The sequence below is a fragment of the Triticum urartu genome, chromosome 1, assembly GCF_003073215.2.
Source record: "Triticum urartu cultivar G1812 chromosome 1, Tu2.1, whole genome shotgun sequence".
In the NCBI taxonomy this organism is placed as follows: domain Eukaryota; kingdom Viridiplantae; phylum Streptophyta; class Magnoliopsida; order Poales; family Poaceae; genus Triticum; species Triticum urartu.
In genome coordinates, this window is record NC_053022.1 from 401,413,058 (window position 1) to 401,431,951 (window position 18,894).

Below are 18,894 nucleotides of genomic sequence, written 5' to 3' on the forward strand. Positions count from 1 at the left end.
TTAACTTCCCCACGAGGTGATAAGTTTTGTTATGTTCTCCGTTTAATGTTCCCTTGCACTAATAATGCAGCTAAGTATGAGGCCTTGCTCCATGGTCTTCGGATGGCTAAGGAGATGAATTTAAGACGGGTTAAGTGCTTTGGTGACTCGGACCTGGTAGCTCAACAAGTGTCTGGCACTTGGGATTCCAAGGATCCACTCATGGCAGCATATCGTCGAGAAGTAGATATTGTTGCAGGTCATTTCAAGGGCTATCAAGTCGACCATGTGGATTGGCGAAAGAATGAAGTGGCGGACGCTTTAAGTCGTTTGGGTTCCCAACGTAAACCGGTTGCACCCAATGTCTTTCTGGATGTGTTGCATAACTCGTCGGTCAAGTTACCTATGGAGGAGGATTTGGCTGTTCCTGACCCAGAGGCTCAATTGGTGGCAGCTCTTCACGTTATCCCGGATTGGACGATCCCATACTTGGCGTACATGAACTGGGGCGAGTTACTAGAGGATGAATACTTGGCTAGGCAGATAATCTGGTGATCCAAATCAATGACCATTATCAACGGGGAGTTACATCATTGCAGTGTAACAGGGGCGTTTCAGCGTTGTGTGTCTCCTCAAGAAGGCTGTGAGATTTTGCGTGAGATCCACGAAGGAGATTGTGGTCACCACGCCGGTTCAAAATCCTTGGTAGCTAAGGCTTTTCGTCACGGCTTCTATTGGTTGACGGCTCATGCTGATGCTGAGGATTTGGTAAAGAGGTGTGACGGTTGTCAGAAGTTTTCATGCCGCGCTCATGTTCCGGCTCAAGAATTAAGGATGATTCCAATCACTTGGCCGTTTGCAACTTGGGGGCTGGATATGGTTGGGCCCTTTAAGAGGTCCAAGGACAAGAAGACCCACCTACTGGTGGCGGTTGATAAGTTCACCAAGTGGGTAGAGGCAGAGCCAGTCAGTAAATGTGATGCAGCCATGGCAGTTAAATTCATCAAAAAGAATTTTTTTCAGCATGAGCACATCCGGCTTGACGTGTCATCAGTGGTTCACCCCCAATCTAATGGTCAAGCAGAGAGAGCCAATCAAGAAATTTTGAGAGGCATCAATCCCCGACTTATGGTTCCTTTAAAGTGGACGCCGGGTTGTTGGGTGGAGGAGTTACCTTCTATGTTATGGAGTATTAATACCACACCGAACAGATCTAGGGTTTACACGCCTTTCTTCATGGTTTACGGAGCAGAGGTGGTTCTCCCTAGTGACATCCGTCATGACTCGCCCCGTGTGGCGGCTTATGTTGAAGTTGATAATGAGAAAGCACGTCAAGATTCACTGGACCTATTAGATGAGGAGCGTGATATTGCAGCGACTTGTTCAGCGATTTACCAGCAAGACCTGCGACGTTATCACATCCGCCGGGTTAAAACCAGAACTTTTCAAGAAGGTGATCTGGTGCTCCGGCTCATCCAGGATTAGACTAATATGCACAAGTTGTCCCCACCTTGGGAAGGACCTTTTGTGGTCAGCAAAGATCCGCACAACGGATCATACTACCTTACCGATGTTCGAGAGCACAAAGACTCACGTAAATCGGAGGAGGAGACCCAACGGCCGTGGAATATAGCTCATATTCGGCCTTACTATACTTGAGCCACAGGCTCTTCTTATGTACATATTTATGACAATGTATATATTATGATCAATACAATAAACCGGAGCCTCAGCTAAAGCGGGGACTCTGTTGTTTTTATTACATCATGTGTGGTTACATGGGTGCTTCTGTTTATAAAGCAGAGTTCTATTTACCATTGATCCGGCTTATAAGGCCACATATATCAAAGGAAAGCACTTGGGGGCTTGGTCGTATTCGAGCCATAGCTACACCTCTTGATTGGCATAAGGCCATTAGGGAAATCACTTGGGGGCTTGGTTGTATTTGAACCATAGCTACACCTCTTGATCGGCTTAAGGCCAAAAGGAAATCATGTGGGGCCAAAGAGAGTGTTGCAACAGCACAACTCAAACATAGGCGCCCACCGAGCACAGCTCAAATGTTGCTTGGGGGCTCTTTGCTTCTCAAAGAACAAAGAGCTTACACCCTTGCAATAGGCTATCAAGCCAGGCTTGGAAGCCAGGTGTATTCACCTAAAACCCCGGGTTATCCTGCCTTTTTAAGTAAGCCACTCCGTCCATGTAATCCTGGTATGACCCGCCGAACGTTTGACAAGTCAATCTCATAGACCCTGGACTTGTCAAAGTTAAAATGACGATTGGTTAATGTGAGGTCCATCTTAAAAGGCTTCAAAAAATGGTTTAACTCAGTGGCCTGGCAGCCCATGAAAAGCCTTGCATATTCTTTTTGTGTTTTTATTTGACAAGTTTTTTCTCCTTTGGTGAGATTTTTAATATCTTATGATAAACCGGCGTTTATTGACCCGGGTTGGCTTTCAACGATAAGTTGTTAGTACATGAACAATTATAATCCGGCATTTATTAACCTGGTCTGGTTTCGACTACAAGTCACCAGTATTATATGTGGATACACCGGTGTTTATTATAACCCGGTACGGTTTTATCATAAACCGGGAAAACATGGAAGGAGTTATCAATACTCAAGATTGGGGCTATCACCCTAAATATACAAAAGTTGGTCAACCAACAGTGTGATTCAATATCACAGGTATCATCTCTTTCATCTTTGATTATTTTTAAAGTACAGCCTTGGTTATAAACCCCGGCTATATATTTGGGAATCATGACCCGTCCAACGGTAAACCGCCAGGACACTTTCAAACTTCTTGTATGCAGGAACAGTTTGCATAACACTGCTACGGATTATGAACATAATATATCCTGAATTAGGATGGATTAACAATATCAGGCAACATAAATATGCACGATGGCATAGCAGACTAAGTATCTTGAACTAGCCTATTGCAAGGCGCTTTAATGCCCAAAAAGAATAATTGTTTTCAGCGAGTGTGGCAGCACACAGAGGGCTAAACCGGCCTCCGGATCATGACTCGTCACCAGGCTGACTTGAAGGTTGTGGATCATCTTGCGCTGGTGCATCTTCCTCCTCTCTACCCAGTGGCTGGAAGTCAATGGTTGCCCAATCGATTCCACTTAAGGCTTGGAACACAGCTTCATCACTTATAAGGTTTGAGGGGTCAACATCAGGGGCATAGGTGTGCTTACGGATTGGCGGAATAAGATCTTCTACATCATGTGTTGGCGCAGGATATCTTTTATGATCAGAATCATAAACCGGCTGATAGTGAGAGAGATCTGTTTCCTCAGCCAATTTGCTCGCTAAGGGGCGCATTTCCCTTGTCAACCTTCAAAGATCATCATTGTTAAACTCTGAATCGTCCTCCTTTACGCCAGGGTAGCCGCTGCCTATATCCGATGACTCAAGATCTGGTATCCATGCCTTAGCCCGGATTAGGGCAGTCAGCGCACCTGACCTTGCAGCTGATCTTTTTAACTTGTCCAACCGGGCAGGTAACATTGACAGTTTCTCAATGGTTTCCTTTATCAAAGTTGGAGGCGGTTTATTATGAGCAGCAGTGTAGATAGCCCGTTGGGCTCCGGAATATAACTGCTCTATAAGAGTATAGGCAGCCTTCAGCTTCATCCGCATGTCAGAGCCCAGATGGGTAGTGCGAGTTCCTGTATTATTGTGAGCATCAGTAAACCGGTCGCTGATGAGATAATGTATGTTGAAAACTTTAAGTGAGGATACTTACCAAACACATCAGCGGTCATGGCATTTATCTACCGCTTTAAACCGATCAGCTCTTCGGGCACCGGTTTAAGGGCTGCTTCTGCGTCTTCAGCTCTCTTTTGCAATGCGGCTTTCTCTACACCCCAATCTGCCCGTTCCTTCTTAAAAGTTTCCTTCATCTTCTCCATGGCTGCTAAGGCACTGGTCAGTTCCTCTTTGGCTTTGGAGGTTTCTGCTTGCTGGGATTTGATATTTTCTTGAAGATCAGCGATTTGGGCTTCCTTTTTACTCAGCTCAGCCTATAAGAGAAGGACATATCATGAGTTGGCAGTACATATTTGAAGTACCAAGCACATAGCAAGTTATACACTTGGCACTTGGGGGCTAATGCCTATTTGATTGATTATCAGAAATTTTTTACAAGTCCCAAGCGCAATACAGGTATTATTCATGGCACTAGGGGGCTAATGTACATTTGCTCAAAGTAAACATTGGTTAAAGTCCCGGTTCAGCTTGGAAAGATAAACCGGCCCTTGGGGACTACATAGGCGAAAGTTTAAAGATTACAATTCTAAAGTACCGGTTCATTTTAAAGAGATCAACCGGCGCTTGGAGGCTAAGCATGCAAAGTTGAGAGATTACAAAGTCCCGGTTTAGATTGGCATCATAAATTGGCCCTTGGAGGCTACTAGAGTTGGTACTAGAAATTGGACATAAGAGCAAAACAGTTATGTAGTTACCTCATATCGGTCCTTCATCAGATTCAGTAAACCGGCTTCATAGTCGTGGTTTGTGTACAGACGGTTTAAAAAACCAGAATGAAGTTCTTGGGCGTTGAGATGGGCGTATCTTGCCAAGTCTGTGCTCCACTTGCCTTTGCCCATAGCAGAAAGTTCTTCCTTGGCACTATGCTTTGATAACGCAACAGGATTGCCAGGGGTGGTGTGGCTAACACCAGTAATCATAATGTCATCTTCCTTGTCACCAGCAGCCTTGACTGGAGTTGACGATTTATCAGTTGCCTTAGCCGGACTGGACGGTTTATCATTAGTGCGGACCGGGCTTGTCGGTTTATCAGCATGGCCTGTTGCATCAACTTCTACTTGTTCAACAACAAAGTCATGATCTTGAGGTGGCAGATCATCAAACATGGTGTCAGCATTTGTTCCTTCCGGTTCTGGAATTCTTTCCGATTCAATAACCACATGGTCATCAGACGGTTTATCTACCCGAGCTTTCTTGCTGGGTCTGTGCTTGGTCTAAAAGAAAATGATATAAAGGTCAGTATAACACGCGAGTATAAAGCGTCAAAAGATTAAGTTTAAAGTGTTTACCCAGGAACAGTCTTAAAAGGAGGGAGTTGTGTGGCCGTTGATTCACCAAATGATGAATGAGGCGTTCCCTAATAATTTGAATCGGATGGGGTTGTCGGAAATAACCCGTCTTGGGATAAGAAGTATCGGAAGTGTGTGAGACCTCAGATCGATGTTTCCGAACCGGAGTGTTCAGTAAACCGGCTGAAGTAACTACTTGGCCGCTGTGCCAGGTTGTGCGGCGAGCTTCATGTTGCTGCTTCTTCAAAAGAAAGTGTGGGTCCAAGTGAGCTAGGGGTGAGAAAATCTTACTTTCTGGATTGCTTGACGGATTTTTTGTGTTGGCAGAGGGTCTGAACCGGAGGAAAGGATAATTACCTCTACGTCATCGGCTTGGCTGCCTTCAGCGTCATCCTGATAATAATCGTTGTCAATGAAGTGTATGAAAAACGAACCAAGAGAGTCAGGTTCTACCTCTGAGGCCGGATTATCAAGATCATTATCGAGGTTCAACCCGGTGGACTCAGCTGCCTTCTTCTTGGCAGGTTTCTTGACAACCTTCGTCTTAGGTCGAGGGGTCTTGGCCGGTTTATTTTGAGGTTTATTCTTCCAAAATGGGTCATCACCCTGTTAAAAGATTAACTGAGGATATAAAAGATTACACAATTAAGAATATCAAGTATAAACAGGAGTGAGGCAATTCTTACAGCTGGCAGTTTATTCAAGGTATAGAAGGGACTTAACCCGGTCTTGCTGTAGACAGCCTCCGATTCATTCAGTATTTTCTTAACAGACTCAGTAACTTCAGCCTCTGTTAGTTGAATATGAATATGTCGTTGAGGATCTTTTGAGTTCCCTGTGTACTCACACATTAAACCGGGGCGACGGCTTAACGTTAAATACTCCAACATATCCAGCAACGAACAAAGTCAACTCCTGTCAAACTATTAGCCATGAAAGCTCTGATCTTGGCGAGTTGTGGTGCATATGTGGCCCATTCCTTGGCAGTCAACCGTTGCGGAAATGGATGTGTGTTGGTAAGCCGGTGAGCACGATAACCCCGCAGAGGGTTCTCATCTTCAGGGGAAGTATCCTTACAGTAGAACCAAGTCTGGTTCCAATACCTAGGATGACTATGAAGTTTGGCGTGAGGGAAGCTGACATCCTTCCTTTTCTGAATGGAGATGCCGCCAAGTTCAGTGTTGGGCTTGTCTACAAATTCAGTACGACGGTTCAAATCGAAAAAAATCCCGGAACAATTCAACGGTTGGCTCTTCTTGCAGATAGGCCTCACAAAACACTTTAAAGTCGCAAATATTGGACACAGAGTTGGGTCCAATATCTTGAGGGTGGATCTGGAAGCTGGCAAGCACATCATGAAAAAACTTGGATCCGGGCGGTTTAAAAGCACGGCTCATGTGATCAACAAATACCACTACCTCGCCGTCCTTAGGGGTAGGAGGATTTTCTGGACCGGGAATGCGCCAGTGGATTTTGCTTCGTTTTGGTAAAGCGCCAGTTCTGACGCATCCATCTAGCCGCTCTTCAGTAACCCGGGAAGGGACCCAGTTACAAGCATAAAATTGTTTGGCCATTTCGAATGAAGAGCTGGAAAAAGATTGATGCCGGTTTAAGACTCATGGTTGGAAAGCATAAAGCGTAGAAGGTTAAGGAAAGGTATTCAAGCATGAAAAATCGTTCAAATCGGAGGTTCATGCTATTATAAATGGTAAAATTATTGGCGGTTTACAAGGGGACTAATGGCATATGACAGATTATTTTCTAAAGGATAAACTGCCTACGCAGACAATGAAAGTACAGATCTGAAGCAAAGATGACTAAGTGAGGAAAAAAAGTTTCATAAATAAATATGATAATTTCAGATATGCAGCGTATCAATAAATCGAAACATATTCATACTCAAAAAATATAGGTGTTTAAGCAGTTCGTCAGGTCTAGATGAGTTTTTCTATATGGAAGAAGATATTCTAAAGATGAAAAAGGGGATTACAACTACGACTGCGCAAGAAGGTGTCGGAATCTGAGTTTTTTGTTTACACTATGGAAATGAACAGAGAGGAACACTGCGAGTTTCGATGAACACCGAAACCCTAATGGGGAATCTAGAGCAAGGGAAAGGGAAAACTTATGGTTGCTGACGGAGCAGTGAAGGCACGCCGCGTTTCTCTGGTACCTTTAGGTTGATGTAGCGGCCGGAGATGAGGTCGAGGGCAGAGCTTGACGATGGCGGCCGCGCACAAGGAACAGGTCGGCGCAAGGAAGAAGAGGATGCGAGGAGGCACGGAGTGGGGGGGGGGGAAATGAAAAGGACCCCCCGGTCTTATTTATAAGGCGAACGGATAAGTGACAGGCATGAAAATCAAGGAGCCCAAAAAGTTGGATCTATGACAGAGCGGTCGCCTCGATTGTCGGAAGTTCATTAATGAAGGTGAGACATACAATTTTTAATAACAAGTGACGTCATGGCGGTTTATTACAATCTTGGAGGATGACATCATGGCAATTTACAAAATTTATGTGAAGGTGCTAAAGAAGGAATTGTCTAAGTATTGAAGATTGACATGAACAAGTTCAAATCAATCTGGGGCCTAATGTTGGGGATATTACTACTAAATATAAACCGGCCATGAGGGGCCGGGTTATGCTCACAATGAGTTAGTCATATTTGAAGCCCATAAAGACAAAAAGTATGGCGCTTTATGGAGGAGATCTAACATGAAGGCCCAGGGCCCAAAGGCGGATTAGAGCCCGTAGACATAAACTGCCATATGATATGTAACTTATGTTGTAAGGCAAGGAAAGGTAGAAACCGAGCCGGGCACGTTTATGGGCCGGCCTCGGGATCCTGTAAACCGCCGGGCGTCAACCTGTGTATATAAAGGGACGACCCGGTGGTGGTTTAGGGACAAAAAATAATAACTCGAGAGCCAGGCAAAGCGGATTCGCTCCCTGGTCATCGAAACCCTAGCAATTCCATCACAACTGGAGTAGGCTTTTACCTTCATCGTAAGGGGCCGAACCAGTATAATTCCTTGCGTCCCTTGTCCGCTTTAACCCCTTTAAGCTAACCCGTCGAGATGGCTCCATGATTAAGACCTTTCACTAGGACATCTACCGTGATCAAACCACGACAATACCGCTCAAAATATTATTCATATCTATTTCAAAACTGAGCTCTGGCACCTCTACAAATCCCTGCTTCCCTCTGCAAAGGGCCGATCTATTTACTTTTATATTGAGTCATCATCCTCTTATTAAAAAGCACCAGTTGGAGAGCACCGCTGTCATTTGCATCCATTACTGTTAGTTTACATTGAGTATGACTTGACAGGATCTCTTTTACCATGAATTACAATGTCTAGTCAGTCCTTGATCTTTAAAGGTGCTCTGCATTTATGTTTTGCGGTCTCAGAAAGGGCTAGCGAGATACCATATTGTTATATCATATCATGATTGTTTTGAGAAAGTGTTGTCATCCGAGATTTGTTATTATTGCTCGCTAGCTGATTATGCCATTGATATGAGTAAACATGAGACCTAAATGTTATTGTGAATATAGTTAGTTCATAATCTTTGCTGAAAACTTGAATGCTGGCTTTACATATTTACAACAACAAGAGCAAACCGGAATGCTGGCTTTACATATTTACAACAACAACATGTCAGTGACCCAACACACCTGTAGTTAAGTCACTGAAGCAGCATCCGCATTCACGCCCGACGAACCTACCCCGACGCCAGCCGTCCATCCATCTTCCGCAGCTCATTGCCATTCGCCCGCTATATTAACTTGAGCCCCATCTCCCAGCCATAGCCAAAGACCCACACTCATTCTCCTCCGGTCCCTTCCTTCTGTCGGCAGCACTCCAACCGTGGCCTCCTGGCGCTCCAAAGCTCTCTTCGACGTACTGTCGCAGGAGCATACTAAGGACATCGACGGCTCCGCTCCGGGCGCGCTCCAAAGCTCTCCTGGACGTACTATCACAGGAGCAGACGAAGGAGATCGCCGGCTCCCCCCCCCCCGCCCGCCCTCCATTGCCACTACCACAAAGCCAGCGCGCGTGCGTGGGTGCAGCCAGCAGCGAGGAAGGGTAGTACACGGTAGGTTGCCGCTGCTCTGGTCCCAGGAAGGCCACCGCTCCTCCACTCAGTCGACGCCAAGCTTGGTGGGACAAACATCGGCGGCCGATTAGCCGCTTGACGGCGACGTGGAGGCAGAAATCTTCAGAACCTTGTGCTCCGGAGGAGGAGGTTATCGATGCGGATGAGGAGGAGGCAAAGGCAATGGCCAGCTTTCTCGGGTTCAGGGCCGGACATGGTGGTCGGGTGCTGGCGATCATTTAGATTAGGTTACAGTAGGTTTTAGTACAGTTTGTGCGAAATATTTAATGGATTTCGTCCAGTTTGTAGGAAAAGTTTTTGAAATGTAATGAATTTCATCCGGTTAATTTGAAATTTGCTTTGTTTGCATGAATTTCGTCCGGTTAGTTCATATAGTTGTCGAAAGGTATGCGGGCAGCATTGGATGGCATCCATCAGTGTCCTCGGACAGATGCTGGTGTAAATTTGTGGGCCATCGCTGGAGATTAACAGTGCTCCATTATTTGGCAGGGAACAATTATCCCTCGATCAAAATCAGATCCGCCGTGGTTCGCACTCCTCCCACGTATGAGTGTAAACTCTTGCTTACATAAAAATGGAGCAAGTGGACGGCACTGTAGCATGTCATATCACTCAAACTAGCCCGCCTAACGTGCATGAAGGCACCGACCTCGTCATTTTGTTGTGGATTTCTATCGATTGATCGCACGAAAATGTTTCGCTTTGCAAGTTCAAAAGAAAAGGTGGCACACTTACGACTCTACACGTCGCACCCCCAACAGTCCGGCTCGCACGCCGCTCACTAGAAGGGACACGTGTTGTCTTGCAATTTCATTGACATGTGGGACTGCAATTGAATAAACCGTCGATAGACGAAATCTAATCGCTCGGCGAGCGTCGGCTGAGAAGAGAGAGACGGGGGAGGGAGAAGAGATCGCCCGCCCGCCACGCACGGACTCCAAGAAATATATGGTGATAATGTGAGGTGGGCCATGCGGGAGTCCGGACCGCTTCCAAGCCCTCCCCCCTCAGACGCCAGCTACCCGCATTCATAGCAAGTAGTACCAGTAAAATTCTGGCCTATAAGCCCGCTTATGTGGAGAAGAGAGAGGCATTGACAAAGTCAAGGAGTGGGCTCTGCAAGAGCTCGTCTCTACACATGCTCCTAGGTATAAAAAACTAATTCTAAAAAAAGAGGCATAAAAACAATTGTGTCTAAAAAAAGAAAGGTAAAAAACATTTGAGAGGAAATAGATAGAGAGAAAGTGAGAAAAAGTTGTAACCTTTATAGCGAACCTTGTAGTCAACACTATGGTAGTATTACATGAGGAAGGAGGGAGTGGTGCACATGCCAAGTTCACTGGGCTGCCATGTTTCACACTCCTCCGTCGTAACAGTGGAGACAATAGCTTTCATCAAAAATAAACAATGAATACTCGTTGCTCGTCCTCTATATCAGAAAAGAATACTTTCCATTCGCCAACATGTGGGACGTCGACCATCCTGGTCCACCTGGCATGCACAAAATTATCCTAGTCTACCCCCTCATAACGCAGGCCCAACCTTTCCCGCTGTAAGTTGGTCGGACGAAGGAACCATCATGACTTCGTTGAATTCCGCTTCTTTAGGAAAACTCACTGTACCCGCAATACTGCTACCACATGCGAACACTGGACGGCACTGTACCACGTCATATCACTGAAACCCACTAGGACAAACTAGCCCGCCTAGGATTTGTACTCCCTCCGTTTCAAAGTTAGTAGTACAAAGTTGAGTCATCTATTTTGGAACGGAGGGAGTCGTCTCTGTATTGCTATGATTTTGTGTTGTACGTCTCTGTACTTGCTATGATTTTCCTACCCAATGAACCAAATGAGGCATGAATGTATCCGTGTCGACTATTGTCTAATCGATCACTAAGCCTACTGTCGGTGTCAAAACCGGCGGATCTCGGGTAGGGGGTCCCGAACTGTGCGTCTAGGCGGATGGTAACAGGAGACAAGGGACACGATGTTTTTACCCAGGTTCGGGCCCTCTTGATGGAGGTAAAACCCTACGTCCTGCTTGATTAATATTTATGATATGGGTAGTACAAGAGTAGATCTACCACGAGATCAGAGAGGCTAAACCCTAGAAGCTAGCCTATGGTATGATTGTATGTTCGCCCTACGGACTAAAACCCTCCGCTTTATATAGACACCGGAGAGGGCTAGGGTTACACAGAGTCGGTTACAATGGTAGGATATCTACATATCCGTATCGCCAAGCGTGCCTTCCACGCCAAGGAAAGTCCCTTCCGGACACGGGACGAAGTCTTCAATCTTGTATCTTCATAGTCCAGGAGTCCGGCCGAAGGTATAGTCCGGCTATCCGGACACCCCCTAATCCAGGACTCCCTCAGTAGCCCCTGAACCAGGCTTCAATGGCGACGAGTCCGGCGTGCAGATTGTCTTCGTCATTGCAAGGCGGGTTCCTCCTCCAAGTACTTCATAGAAGATTTTGAACACAAAGGTAGTGTCCGGCTCTGCAAAATAAGTTTCTGCATATTGCCATAGAGAGAATAATATTTACACAAATCTAATCTGCTGACGTATTCCGTAGCGTGACATCACACCACGACCAAGTCTTTATTCGAATCGTTTTACTGTTCCACCTCAGCGCATTTAGCGAGGCGGTTTCCTTGGCACGTCTTGTCAAAGCAGAGATGGTGTCCCCTTATGCCGGGATTCTCTTCAATATGGGCGTGGGTAACCCAACCGCGCCATTGATTACGGCGCTTGGGAGGTAAGCGAGTTTTACCAGGCTGGTGGGGACGCATAGTCGCATCCGCCCATATAAGGGGATAAGGATCCACCTTTTCATCCACGCCTTCTTCCTCCTTTGCCTATCCATTTCTGCGCACTCGAGCTCCAGCGCCCAAGTCCACACACCCCACCTCAACCTTCTCCAGCCATGTCCGGAGCGGGAGGCAAGTGGATGGTCTCCTCCGTCACGGAGGGACACATCAAAAAACTGAGGAAGGCCGGATACTTGTCTAACGACATTGCGCACCAGCGTCCCGAAGAGGGGCAGCTCATCCCCACCCGTAGGCCCCATGAGAGGGTGGTGTTCCTCCCCCATTTCCTCCATGGACTGGGCTTCCCTCTCCACCCATTTGTCCGGGGGCTCATGTTCTACTATGGCCTGGATTTCCACGATCTGGCCCTGAACTTTGTCCTCAACATCTCGGCGTTTATCTTCGTGTGCGAGGCTTTCTTCTGCATCCGCCCCCATTTCGGCCTATGGCTCAAGACTTTCAATGTCAAGCCGAAGGTGGTGTGCGGCACCTAGGCGGAGTGCGGAGGCGCCATGGTGGGCAAGATGCCCAACGTCCTATGGCTCGAGGGCTCATTCATGGAGTCCCTAAAGGGGTGGCAATCGGGGTGGTTTTACATCACCGAGCCGCGTGACCCTGAATGGGTCGCAGCCCCCGAGTTCCAATCCGGACCCCCTACGCGGCTCGCCTCCTAGAAAGAGATGGGCCTGTCGTGGGGTAAAAAAGGAGAGCTAACCGGACTCCAAACATGCGTCCAAACCCTAGTGGACAAGAAGCTCAAACTTGTCAACGTAGTCCAGGTTATGCTCATCCGCCAGATCCTTCTGTGTCAACAACGGGCTTTCAACCTGTGGGAGTTCGACCTGGCGCGACATCGAACTCTTAGCAGGCTCTTCGACACGACGTACGAAGATGCCTGGAAGGTGCTTTTCAAGGGCACCGAGGCCCCCGCATCCGCTACTGAGGATCACGGATTCAACACGCAAGGTCACGCTCGTGCGGTAAGCTGTTTTTACCTTTTACAGGGTATTAGTTTTTCATAGTTTGACTCCATGCGGGATCTAAGCTCTGTTACCTTTGACAGGATTGGTAGGAGACGTCCGGACAGATCAACTGTCTGGCTCCTTTGCCCGAAGGCCCAGCGGACGCTCACTTGGCGAAGCTGTTGGTTCCGGCACCCTATGTGGTGCCGGAGAAGAAGGCCAAGAAGAAGGCCACGGGGACTCGAAAGAGTGCCCGGCGCCAGGAGTTGTCGGATTCATCATCCGACGACTCCAAGGCGCACTCCTCCCATGAAGACGAGGAGGAGGAAGAAGAGACCTCTCCCCCTCCAGCGGGGGGAGGGAAGAAAAGGAAGGCCGCCCCAACTGGGGAGGCCGAAGGGTCCAAGAAGGGGAAGACCCCTCCTCCGGACTACTCCACCAATGCTGACGACGGCGAAGAGGAGTGGCCGCACAGGGCCAAGCCCCTGGCGAGATCGTAAGTATCCGGATACCAGAGTGATTCATAGTATTCCCCCATTGCACAGCTTTTCCTTACGTCGAACATGTTTATGCAGTCCACCCAAAGACTGGATCGACGTGTCGTCGAGCGGTTCCCTGGATTCGTCGGATGTGAATTCGCTTCCGACGGCTACCTCCCCCCATCCTACGGACGACGCCGCAGTGGCGTCCCAACAGGTTCCAAGCCAGGAGGAGGTGGTCCTGGAGGCACCGCAAGGCGACCTCCCAGACTCCAGGCGTAAAGGGGATAGAACCCCCAAGGGCTCCAAGTCCGGCCTTGAGCCGGACACCGCGCGAACCTTCAACGGTTCCGGACTCCGGTAGGCAGCCTCCTTCGAAGAGGAGCAAGCCTACCGAGCCGGCGACCTCCATCCAACCGGAGGCACCGGACAATTTGCTGGAGGTGCTTAACGGCGCCTCCATCGACGAGGAGCACCGCACTATTATGAGTGCGGTGATCCAGAAGGTTCAGTCCGCCAAGAGCGGACTAACTGAAGCCTGTGCCAGCCTTCTAACAGGCTTTGAGGTAAGTAAAGAATATGTAAAAATATTACCGCATAGACAGTAGCCCCTGATGCTTTGTTCGGCGTTCGGAAAGAAAAGCCGAATAGAGGATCTAATAACATTCGCAGGAGTCTAACATAATCAGGTCAATATGTGTATGCAGGCTTCACTGCTGGCCTCCACCGCACTGACTGCGGAGGTGGATACGCTGAAGCAAAACCTCGCGTGGTCTGAGAACGAGCTCGGCCATGCCAAGAGGCAACTCGAGGAGAAGGAAGGTAAGTAATACCTTGCGTAAGTATGTAGAGAAGATGTGGTTGCAAAAAATGACAGGATCAACGTGCTATTATAGGGGGCATGACCGAGGTGGCAACCCTTAAGAAAGCGTTGTCCGAGGCCGAAAACAGAGCGGCCGCGAAGCGCACAGAGAGAGGGAAGCAGGAGGCACAGCTGGAGGAGGTGCAGAAAGAGCTCCAGGCTCTCGTGAAAAAACACGAGAGTTTGGAGCTTGACTCAAAGACGCAAGCGTCCGAGCTTGCGGCAGCCCTCGAAAGGGCGAAGTCTGCCAAGGCCGAAGCCCAGAAAGCCCTCCAAGAAATTGAAGCGATGAAGAAGATAGCGGCGGGTAAGGCATTCATTATGCAAAGCAAGCACGTGAAAGTGAATTACTTGTTACTTACCCGAGTCCGGAGCTCTCCAGGAGCATTCGCAGATTTGCCCCGTAGTGCGTCTGATGCTGCCGCCTACTACCGATCCAAGGAGGGGAGCTCGATGGAGAAGGTGTTTTGGTCTCAGTATGCTGAGGCCGGACACCTAGTGCCTTTGAGCGACCAGCTGAAGCAAATGGTCGAGCTCCACAAGGTGGCCGAACAGGCCATAAAGGTCCTCGTAGTTCGGCTTTGGCCTGGAGAGGCTCTGACTGGGAGCTACTTCGTGCTGGTGAGGCGGCTGGTGGATGCCTGTCCATGGCTTGAAGTAATCAAGCGCTCCGTCTGCATCGAAGGTGCCCGTAGGGCGCTTGCCCGTGCTAAAGTGCACTGGGGCAACATGGATGCGGAGAAGCTGGTGAAGGACGGGTCGCCACCGGGCAAGGAGCATCGCATCCCGGAAGCGTATTATGAGGGCATCCTGAAGGGTGCCCGCCTTATAGCGGATGAATGCTCCAAAGATGAAATTTTTGAGTAAACTCGCATTTGTGATCCTATATGCTGAAAACTTGTTCATATGCACTAAGCAACGCTTTTGAATTTAAAATATTACCTTCTTTGCGGCCGTTTATCAAATTTTAGAGATGGCGAGTCGTCGGCTTCTGCCCCCGTGCCACGAGTGCTGGGGTGTTCGGGATAAACATGAGCGCTCTTTTTCCCATTCTTGGGTCCTTCGAGGGAGGCACTCAACACAACGAACAAGGCAATCAGACTATAATGCTTGAACGCTCTCACTTAGCCATAGAATTCTATAATTTTAAATTTCGGCGAAGCCCCTAGTGTTCGGAAGACCGATTTCGGGGCGCTATCCATGCCTAGGCCGGACAAAGCCGACTCCTCGCTCTAAGCGGCATAAGTCTTTAGGGACTCGAAAACCTCTCGAACTGCGACCAGCTCTCGCCTCGTCATGACGGTCAGTTTTAGCTTTCTCTACTGAGGTGCTTAGCCCAACTCAACTGGGGCACAATCGCAGTAGTTCTCCTAGTGCTACCTTAGCCGATATAACGGAACATAAGGTACCAAAACATAGGAGCCGGGCAAATCCAACTATTGACCCAAGACATGATTCGGAGCCGATGCATATAATGCTATAAGTCGGGGTGCCGCACTTGTGAAAGTGTTCGGACTTCTCAGACCGTATTATGGGGTACTTAAGCCCCTGGCGTATTAGCCGTACCAAAGTGTACGGGTGCAACATGTCATTAATGTACATATATTCGTAAAAAAGAGTAATGCAATAATAGACGGAAGCTATGCATTGTTTATTTAAAAAGGCTGTGATCAAAGCAGAACGATACAAATAGTGCAATAAGCAAAAGATGGGACTATTTAACATGTCCTTTCCAGGGGCGAGCTGCGGAATGTTATGTGAAACAGGTATACTGCTCGTTATAGAGACCACCTTAGAGTTCCATAGTACGGCGTAGCTTTCTGCTTCCCTGGTTGTGTCGTTTGTGCGGCAATTGTACTGCCAAACAAGCCTTCCGAAGAATGGAGTCCTGAAAATAAGAGAAAATTAAGAAATCGGCAGCCCCTAGTGCGGTTTAAGCCGCGTTTCGGGCGTGCCGTGATGGTGCCCCTTCCCCTGTGCCCATGGTATTTCCAGAGCGTAGTTATGTACGCGCAACACTGGTTTCGCAAGTTCGCGAGGGCTGAGGTTGGGGCCGCATTGCTACGCTTGCTCGGAATGTGCCAGGCGGTCTTGTTGTAGGTTACTCCGGCCGCGCTCGACGGTGTCCAGACGTTTAATGGCCGGACTGGAGAATTGCCTTGAGAGGCTGCTTTGTACTTCCACTGCGATAGCCGCCGTATGCTCCTCCGTTCGGAGAGAGCGTTCGGTGTTTCCGTTGACCGTGATGACTCCTCGAGGGCCTGGCATCTTGAGCTTGAGGTATGCGTAGTGCGGCACCGCATTGAACTTGGCAAATGCGGTTCGCCAGAGCAGTGCGTGATAGCCACTACGGAACGGGACTATGTCGAAGATTAACTCCTCGCTTCAGAAATTATCCGGAGATCCGAAGACCAATTCAAGTGTAACCGAGCCTGTGCAGTTGGCCTCTACACCTGGTATGACGCCTTTAAAGGTCGTTTTAGTGGGTTTAATCCTCGAGGGATCGATGCCCATTTTCCGCACTGTATCCTAGTAAAGCTGGTTTAGGCTGCTGCCGCCGTCCATAAGGACTCTAGTGAGGTGAAATCCGTCAACAATTGGGTCTAGAACCAATGCGGCGAATCCGCCATGACGGATGCTAGTGGGGTGGTCCCTTCGATCAAAAGTGATCGGGCAGGAAGACCATGGGTTGAACTTTGGGGCGACTGGCTCCATCGCGTATACGTCCCTTAGCGCACGCTTCCGCTCCCTCTTGGGGACGTGGGTTGCGTATATCATGTTCACCATACGCACTTGTGGGGGAAAACCTTTCTGTCCACTGTTGTTCAGCGGACGGGGCTCCTCCTCGTCATCGCTATGCAGCCCCTTGTCTCTTCTTTCGGCATTTAACTTGCCTGCCTGCTTGAACACCCAACAATCCCTGTTGGTGTGATTGGCTGGTTTTTCGGGGGTGCCATGTATCTGGCATGAGCGATCGAGTATTCAGTCCAAACTGGACGGGCCCGGAGTATTTCTTTTGAATGGCTTTTTCTGGTGACCGGGTTTAGAGCCTCTGAATCCGGCATTAACTGCCGTATCCTCAGCATTGTTGCCGTTAATGCGGCACTTTTGCTTGTTGCGACGCGACCTGCCACTTCTGTCCTTGGTATCCGAATTACCAGGGCTCTTGGTCATGTTATTGCTGCGAGCTAGCCAGCTGTCTTCTCCCGCACAAAAGCGGGTAATAAGTGTCGTGAGGGCTGCCATAGATTTCGGCTTTTCCTGTCCTAGGTGCCGTGCAAGCCACTCGTCGTAGATGTTATGCTTGAAGGCTGCTAGGGCCTCTGCGTCCGGACAGTCGAAGATTTGATTTTTCTTGGTTAGGAACCGTGTCCAGAATTGTCTGGCCGATTCCTCTGGCTGCTGAATTATGTGGCTAAGGTCATCGGCGTCTGGTGGTCGCACAGAAGTGCCCTGGAAATTGTCAAGGAATGCGGTTTCCAGGTCCTCCCAACAAACAATTGATTCTGCTGGCAAGCTGTTAAGCCAATGCCGAGCTGGTCCTTTAAGATTGAGTGGGAGGTATTTGATGGCGTGTAGGTCATCACCTCGGGCCATGTGGATATGAAGGAGATAGTCCTCGATCCATACCGCAGGATCTGTTGTGCCATCGTATGATTCGATGTTCACGGGTTTGAAACCCTCGGGGATTTGATGATCCATTACTTCATCTGTGAAGCATAGTGGGTGTGCGGCGCCTCTGTATTGGGCTATATCACGACGCAGCTCAAACAAGCTTTGTCTACTCTGTTCGGCCTGGCCGGATTTACTGTATCCGGAGTGACGATTACCGTCTCGTGCCGTGGGGCACCCACGCGATCCATAGATCGATCTTGTTTGCCTTGCCTTGTCCTCCAATATATCTCGCAGGTCTGGCGCATTTTCCTGTGCCTTGGTATTTTTTGAGCGACGCCGGGGTGCGGCTTGAGTGGAGGGCCAAGAGGCCTCTCTGTCGCGGCCATGGGGTGGCCGGTCGGCCGCATCATGCCCTGGTGATGTAGGTTTAGGTGCTTCCTCCTCTAATCGGGGTAGCAACCTGCGCTTTGGGTAGCTCTTGGAGGGGCGTTCGAGTTCATACTCTTCGGCCGCAAGGACTTCAGTCCATCTGTCGGCTAGAAAATCTTGATCAGCTCTAAGCTATTGCTTTTTTTTCTTGAGGCTGCTCGCCGTGGCCATAGGCCTGTGTTTGAAACGCTCTTGTTCGACGGGATCCACCAGCATGACAAATTCGTCGTCGTCGAGGCTTGCCTCGTCTTTGGAGGGAGGCATATAATTATCGTCCTCGACCTCTCTGTCTGCCGCTCTCTCATGAGGGCTGGCTTCTCCATCCTCCTGTGCTGAATCTTGCTGGAGGTGGTTGTCTTCGGCACTGTCCGGGGTGTTATTATCTCCTGTGCCGGAATCACCGATTTTGCTTTGGCGGGATTTAGAGCGGCACCGCTGACGCCGGCGCTTAGGCTGCTTCTTGGAGGGGTCATCCTCCACTGTTCCATCACCATTGCCTTCTTTTGGGGTGTCCACCATGTATATATCATACGACGAGGTGGCTTTCCAGTGCCCTATAGG